Raw genomic sequence first — 8,707 nt, forward strand, 5'->3', positions numbered from 1 at the left:
AAAAAGGACATGTTTCTTTCATTCTTGTGTATCTTTTGAAAGCCGGCAAGAACTAAATTCAGTTCCGGCTGAAATTGACCAGATTTCCAAATGAAATCTTAGAACTCCTTTCCCCTTTCTCCTTTCCCCTTAGAACTTGTTGGGTCAGTCTTGTTGTCTTCTTACACCTGACCTGTTCTGTCTGCCATATTGCTCTTCTTCCCTTAACCCCTGCCTCCCTGCCTGCCAGATATCGGTGTGTTCAGAATTGTCCCCCTGCGCCCTCCCTCTTTATTAGTGAAGTATCCAGTGTCACTTTTGTGCCAGGAAATGTGCTGTACTTGTTAGCCATTTGATTAATTAGGTTTTCTTGATTTCCCGCGGACAAAGGCGGAGCAATAACACGGGAACATGTCCCCGTGACATGGGAACAAAAGTTGAAGGAACAAAACCTCCGCTGTGAGTCTGAATTAAAGGGCTGAAACTAGTGGCAGTGTAATGATGTCGTTGTCTGGTGTTTGGGATCTGATGGATGCATTTGGATGATCCTGTATGCCATAAACCATGTTTTACAGCAGTCAAGCAGTGGACTAGTGCAGGCTCCCCAGTTTTGTTCCGCCGTGTTACTGTGTGGTGTCTGAAATGCTGTTTAGGGGTTGTTTCTCTCCAAACAAACCATTGCCTGAAGCCAAGGTCTGCTCTTGTCTTCCTGATAGCACCTTGTTTGGGAGTATCATACCATGGGCGCTGGTGTCAACACTATGGGATGGCAGGGTTGCCTGAGCTAGTGGAAGGTGTAGCAGCAAGGAACTGGGAGTCTGTCTCAGCACTGTGCTCACTCACAGTAAGCCATGGTCCATGGTGCACCTGAATGCTGCCCCTGGAAGGATGGAATTCTGCATTCCATCACTTCAACCAGTGTCATCCAACCTGCAGATGGGAAGTAGTGGTTTTTTGTTTTGTTTTGTTCACGTTAAAACAATCACCGCTCCCTGCATGTAGGAAGTCAGCACCTTAGAGAGAGGTTTCTTACAATCCTCTTCCTGATAATGCTATGTGCATGAATCTTTTTTCATTGGGTGGGTGGGGTTTGGGGAAAAAAATCACAAACACACAGAAACACAACTCCTGAATTTTGAATGGCTCTGCCTGGAGTTTTACATACTTATTAGAACAATTTGGGGACTGCATGGAAACAGGTGAAAGGTTGATCCCTTTCCCTAACGCACTGTGGGAAAAGTTCAGGGAAGGGAACTGCCACACTCGCATTCCCAGGGTGGCCGGAATGCACCCCTCTGATTCCCACAGCAGCTTGTACACAACAGCTCTGCCATCCTGGGGCAAACGTGGTGTGAACAAGTATTTGCTCCCCAATTTTTCAGCATTGGAGGGTCCGTGAACCCTGTCGGTCTGCCACTGTGGCTGGGATTGTGTGCATTTCCTTCCCCCTTGGTGGGCTGATGTCAACCTGTGTGTCTTCCTATGGCAAGACTCCACACAGACCTCTGTTCCAGAAAACGGAGAAAAGTTTCCAGCATTTCCCTATCTCAGCTCTTTCCCATCTCACTTTTCTGTGGCGAAGTCCTCGCTTTCTTTGCATCCGGTTAGCTCTGGCGTAGCGGGGAAATACCCAATGACGTCTGGTATTTCTGAACATACATCCCTTCCTTGAAAATTTGCCCCTTCCCTGCAGGGCTGGGACTTTGACCCTCTGCTGTTCCCAACAACACAGGTTAGAATGGCCACAAGGCAGAAGCAAACGTTGGTAAAAAAAAAAAAGTATTGACACAGGTCCCTCGCTCATGATAGTGGCAGGTTGCATACCTGTGCATTTGCAGGTGCTGCTGACATTGCTAGCCAGGGCATGAAACTAAGGGCAGTTGTTCTCTAAATGCACCTTGAAAGGATGTTAATGCCTTTTTAATTGTCCAGTGGTGCTTCTCCTTCCTCTTTGTCATTTTGGCCTTTCCTGCCTATTAAAAGGCGCCGGTTTGCATACTGCCAACGGCAGAGTGCCTCTCTACACCTACTCTTTCTCTTCCAAGAATAGTTGAGTCCCAGGTTGCACCTGGATTTACAAGCCTTCATTTTGCCAACACGACATGCCCTTTTAATATAAATGTTTTGAATGAGAATTAATTGGTGACTTCAGAAGAAGTAACGTGGAACAGTCCTCCTTAGACTATACCGCTTTAGAGTGCAGATGTGTGTGGATCTGGCTCATAGAAAACCAGCTCGTCTGTGAGAAGGCTAGGCTAGAACCTTTATCCTTGACATGTGAGCCTTCTGCATGCAGGGAGTTTGTGCAGAGGTCATTAATAAATCCTGCCACCCCCGCCCCTTATGTTCTGCAGTGTGCAGTCCCTGAATGATGGTGCCATATACTATTTCTGTCCATGTAGCTCAGCTTTTAATTACCCTTGATTTTTTTATTGTTGCTATTATTATTATTGTTGTTGTTGTTTTGTTGTTGTTATTGGTCAGTTCATAAGACAGGCTAATCTAGCCCTATCAGGTCAAAAGGATGGACGAAACCTTTTGTTTTGTTTTGTTTGGTTGCCACTGTAAGGGCAGGAGCAGGTAGATCTTGTGGTTCAGCATTGGCAAGATCTTTTGGGAGAAAAGAGCTGCTACCCGGTGGGGACACGAAAGCGTTGACAGTGACGATGGCAGCATACATGAAGATGTACGTTGATGGTGTGTTAGTAGGGGTGGCACCCGGCTGTTTGTGTGAAAGGAGCCTCCCAATTTCAGCTACTCCCATGCAATGTATGGGACTACTCCACTGCCTTGTTGCCACTAGTAGGGAAATTTGTGTGGCATAATGATTTGGGGGTGAGGAGTTCACAGGCAATGCCATTGGCCGTGGCAATTCCGTGCCAAGTGTACAAGTATAGTTCTGATGTTCAATAGGTTTGGGGAGTTTCGGGTTGCTTCCCCCCCCCCCTTCATGCTTTTTAAACTTTGTAAATGAGTTCAAATCAGCAGCAGCAGGGGGGAGATGTTAAACGTTCCTCAAGCGCTAAAGATTGCCCTGGAGAGGTTTCTGGAAGAGGGTCGCCCCTACTTGAGATAACAACTGCCGGCTGTGCTGTGCAAATCTTTAGCTCTTTCATATTCCAGTGCTTAAATTATAGCTTCCAGGAGAATTGCAGGCAATCCTTTCTAGAAAGAAAAAAAAAGCCCAACTTTTTGAACTTGTATGGTTTTTGCAGCTTCTTTGTTTGGCTAAATCAAGCGCTTTGGTTACAGCAAAGAATGCCCCGCCATGCTAATAATGGTGTAGTCAAAATATTTATTGAAAAAGAAGAGTAGAGTATTTTTTAAAATATTGTACCTGCCATTTATTGGGGGGGGGGGAAATCGCATTCTCCACAGCTTAACTGCCAGTGCCAATAAAAGCTCTGTTTTTAGAAATGTACATTTCCCCCCAGACTTAAAAGTGCATAATTTAAAAAGTATTATGTTGCCATTTTACAGTGATATATGAAACCATTTACAATTGCCAATTCATTGTAACTATTATTTATTGAAGAGGTGGAAATTGTACGAATGCTTTCGGATCAAAGTAACTTGGAGTTCTTTCTAATGATCCCCATTCACCTGTTTTCTTAGAATTTACTTAGAATAAAACTCTGCCAGTAGATAAAAAACACCGTTCTAACCCCTTTATACCTTGAGCCCAGTTGAGTAGCTTGCCTGGTTTAAAGACAATTTTACAGATATTTTAGTTTTTGTATGCTAACCTCTATTAATTGAAATGTTTATGGAGTTTATTTTTACCAAAGAGATGCAATTCATTATGATAAAAGTATTTCAAAATAAACTTTGTTTTATAACATTCTTGAGTGATGTATTTTGTGGGTGCCATTACAAGAGAACAAGGGAGGTGTTCATGGTGAGTTCCAGCACCTCTTTTTCTAATTAAAATAACACTGTGGATAGACAAAATTGCAGAGCTTTATACTTTTGAAGACTCGTTCCTGTTAATTCAAATAGAGTTATCCTGCATATTTGACACTTTGCTGCTCATTTTGATTTACAGTCATACCTCGGTTGACGAATGCCTTGCGACTCGAACATTTTGGCTCCCAAATGCTGCAAAAGTGATTGTTCCGGTTTGCAAATGTTCTTTGGAACCCAAACGTCCTCTACGGCTTCCGATTGGCTGCAGGAGCTTCCTGCAGCCAATCGGAAGCTGCACCTTGGTTTCCGAACGTTTTGGAAGTTGAAGGGACTTTCGGAACGGATTCCGTTCAACTTCCAAGGTACCACTGTACTAGGCCATGGTGTGGGGTGGGTGGATAGAGGATTCCTCTCCACATGAAATGTTTTGCTGTGGGTGGGTGGAGCAAGGGGGAGCATGAGGCTGCCACTTTGCTGAAGCCAAGCGAGCTTAGGTCTGGTCAGTGCCAGCACTGGGAGTCCTGGGAACCACAGAATCATATGATCACAGAGATGGAAGAGGCCCCCAAGGGCCATCTAGTCCAACCTGCAATGCAGGAGGTTTCTGCTTTGGGTTCCAGCACATATGTGCTTGCTTTGGGTTCCAGGATGGATGGAAGGAAGGCAGGATAGAAATTTGAGCGAGGGAGCGATTAACTAAGGGGAACCCCTTGCCTGTCCATTGTTTATCAGGCAGAGGCTCAGAGAAAGTTCTCTTTCCCATGCGCCTCTGCCTAATTCTCCTTTTCGTTGTAACCCATAATAATAATAATAATAATAATAATGTATACCCCGCCCATCTGGCTGGGCTTCCCCAGTCACTCTGGGCGGCTTCCAACAGAAAAATGAAATAAAATAATCTATTAAACATTAAAAAGCCTCCCTAAACAGGGCTGCCTTCAGATGTCTTCTAAAAGTCTGGTAGCTGTTTTTCTCTTTGACATCTGATGGGTGTTCCACAGGGCGGGCGCCACTACCGAGAAGGCCCTCTGCCTGGTTCCCTGCAACTTGGCATCTCGCAACGAGGGAACCGCCAGAAGGCCCTCGGTACTGGACCTCAGTGTCCGGTCAGAACGATAGGGGTGGAGACGCTCCTTCAGGTATACTGGATCGAGGCCATTTAGGGCTTTAAAGGTCAGCACCAACACTTTGAACTATGCTCGGAAACGTACTGGGAGCCAATGTATATCTTTCAAGACCGGTGTTATGTGGTCTCGGCGGCCGCTCCCAGTCACCAGTCTAGCTGCCGCATTCTGGATTAGTTGTAGTTTCCGGGTCACCTTCAAAGATAGCCCCACATAGAGCGCATTGCAGTAGTCCAAGCGGGAGATAACTAGAGCATGCACCACTCTGGCGAGACAGTCTGAACCCTTAGCTCTCAGTTCTTGAAACCTCTCAGGAAAGGGGGGGGCAGCTGGTGTGCTTGCTGATGACATTGGGATCAAGGATGAAACCACTGCTGATGCTGGTATCTCCACTTAGTCAAGGAACAGGCAGCTCCCTGCCCTTCAATGGTCTTGCCATTTGCTTGCCCCAGAACAGTACAATTCTAGTGTAAAGCCTCAGTCACACACGGAAGGATGCCAACCCCCTGCAATGCAGGAATCTCCATGCGTGGTTCCCTCCTCCAATTTGAAACCCTACCGGACCCTGCTTTGCTTTGCAAACGTGCCAGCAGTTTTATTGTTGCATCACGAGATAGTTGTTCCCCCTTAGAGCGGAAGTGGGGGTCGTTTGTTTTCAGCCAGACCACCACATTCCATCGTAAGTATACTTCCAAGGTCTGTATGCCGGGAGTCAGAGGCAAACATGGGAAAAGGAAGTGAACAAGAAGAGATGTGACTCTTAACATCTGTGCAGAACGCTACCTTTTAGCCATGCCAAAGTCAAGAGGTGCCTAGTAAGAACATAAGAGCTTTCTGGATCAGGCCAACGATTCATCTGGTCCATGGTCCTGCTCTCAGAGTGGCCAACTAGATACCTTTGGAAAGTCTGGAAGAAGAAGAAGAAGAAGAAGAAGAAGAAGAAGAAGAAGAAGAAGAAGAAGAAGAAGAAGAAGAAGAAGAAGAAGAAGAAGAAGAAGAAGAAGAGTTTGGATTTGATATCCCGCTTTATCACTACCCGAAGGAGTCTCAAAGCGGCTAACATTCTCCTTTCCCTTCCTCCCCCACAACAAACACTCTGTGAGGTGGGTGGGGCTGAGAGACTTCAAAGAAGTGTGACTAGCCCAAGGTCACCCAGAGCTGCATGTGGAGGAGCGGAGAAGCGAACCTGGTTCACCAGATTACAAGTCTACCACTCTTAACCACTACACCACACCAAGCAGGACCCAAGCACACTACCACTCCTCCCATGGTTTGCAGCAACTGAATTTCAGGAAGATATTGCCTCCAACCATGAGAGCCGTATCCTCCATTAGTTTCTCCATTGTGTGTGTGCTGAAACCAGGGCCGGCCGGCCCATGAGGTGGTCTGGGGGCAGTTGCCTCAGGCGGCGGAATCCTCAGGGACAGTGCCCCTGTGAGCACTCGGCCAACCTGTCAGAGAAGCAAGGAGAAGCTGAGGGGGTGGCCATTTCCAGCGAGATCTTGCTGGGCTCTTGTGATCCCTTTCTGCTGCTGATACTGCTTCTCCTCACATCTCTGGAGTCCATCCAGGTAAATAAGGCTTGGGATGGGGAGAGGCATCACCATTTTGCCTGGTGGGGTCTATGGCTTGCAGAAGCCCTTTGTACTTCTTCTGACCAGAGAGAAGCTTGGAGGACTATCTGTGGGTGCCCTGGAAAAAACTGCCTTAGGAATCTGCAAGGTCCTTCCTTGGGAATTTCCCCTGGAACCTGTTTCAAAAGTAGTTGCCTTTCTTTGTAAAATACATTTTTGGAGCTCTTGTCAAGCAGTATGATGTCATCTCCACCCAATCATAACCTGCTTTGTGTGAGCAGAAGGTTGACTCTCTAGGGTAAGTACCCCGTGAATGACAGTAGCATCCCATGCTGCAGTTGCTAGGCAACTGAGCCAGCTTTCGGCAAGACCTAATTTTAAAGGGTTTAACTCTAGAAGAGCCAAGATTCATCGTACCTAGAGTGGTTTCTGGGAGTGCTGTTTGTGGATATGTTGTTGTTATTGAAGAAATGGTTTCGGGGAGGATTATAACATTTGCTCTGTATTTAAATAATGTACACTAGCGAAATATTTACCCTTACATTGGGAGGGCTGGGAAGTCAGGCTGAAATCACTGTTGCATACATGCTCTGGCAAATTCAGTATGGAGACACATTTCCGCCCTCTACAATGTCCTTGTCAGTGAAGACTTGGCAGAGGCCAGATCTGCTCCCAAAAGGGGAGTGATATACTTTTCTTCCTAAGAGATGAAGGCAGCCATTTACAGACCCTCCAAGTGCCTCTATTTTCCAGGGACAGTCCTGGATTTATAGAAGCCGTCCCAGTTTCTGATTTGATCCTGGAATGTCCGGCTTCTCCTTAGGATGTCCCTGTTTTCATCGGATAAGTGTTGAAGGGCATGGAGTTACCCGATCCCTGAGCCATCTGAAGGCAGCACTGTATAGGGAAGTTTTTTTAAAATGTTTAATGTTTTGCTATGTTTTTATATATGCTGAAAGCTGCCCCGGCTGGCTGGAGCAAGCCAGTTAGATGGGTGGGGTATAAATAGTACAACAAGAACAACAACAACTATTATTATTATTATTATTAGTAGTAGTAGTAGCAGTAGTAGTAATTGAATAGGACGTCGCTATTTTCATTGGAGAAATGTTGGATCGTATGCTTTGCATATATGCAAGCAAGCAAATGGTTGTGCTTGCAGATATCATTGGAATAGTGGCTACAAAAAGTCATTGTAACTTGGCCCGTATCAGGAATAAAGGGAGATGCCTTAAACCAAGTTATTACAGGATCTGAAAACCATACACATGTACAATAAACTGGAGTCATTGTCGAATGCATCTCCCTCTCTATTTTAAAATGATGTAATGTGGTTTATTTGACCCCAATATCATATTAGTAAAGTGCTTTTTTGCAAGTATGGAGGATTAAAATAAGCTTAGGAGAGAAGTGCAGAACAGAGGGTTATATTTGCCTTACACGGGATCTTGCTGTGGCAACATCAGCAGCCCATAATGCTTCACCAGCACCACAATATTTTATGGATTTTAAGTGTAACCAAGCACACACATGTCTGTACATTCTGCTCTCCCCCTCATGCCTCCAAGTGCATGGCCCTGGTTTTCTAAGTAAAGAATAACTGGGTTTTGAGAGATTTAAAAGGCACTGCCCCTACAAGAGAGATTTGTCAAGACTGTCATGGGAAAGCATGTACATTTTGCTGCTCAGCCTTACTGTTGCTATGATAACAGAAACAAAACAGCTGTTTGGAACATTGCAGCATCGATTTCTGTGGGGCTGGGTTCAGCTAGAGCTGCTAGTTTTGGATGACTCACAATGGATGGCCGTTTCCCAACAATTTCTGGTTGTCTCCCCACACCCTCCCCAGTTCACAGAAAACTGCAGTGAAATTCTCAGAACCCAGAAAACGAACATGACTGGGCAGAAGGAAGAACTTATTACATGGTGCATTAACTTGTGATGTTTGCAATCGTAAAATTTGGTGACGGACCCAAGCTAGGATGGGTTAAAAAAATAAACCTTGAACCTTCACTTTACAGAATCAAGGTAGCACTGAGTACTGGATGCCAGATACAACCTACAGTTGTACCTAGGTTTTCAAACAGCCTAGTTCTCGAATGTTTTGGCTCCCGAACGCCGCAA

The sequence above is a fragment of the Zootoca vivipara genome, chromosome 3 (assembly GCF_965207765.1).
Source record: "Zootoca vivipara chromosome 3, rZooViv2.hap1.1, whole genome shotgun sequence".
Classification (NCBI taxonomy): Eukaryota; Metazoa; Chordata; class Lepidosauria; order Squamata; family Lacertidae; genus Zootoca; species Zootoca vivipara.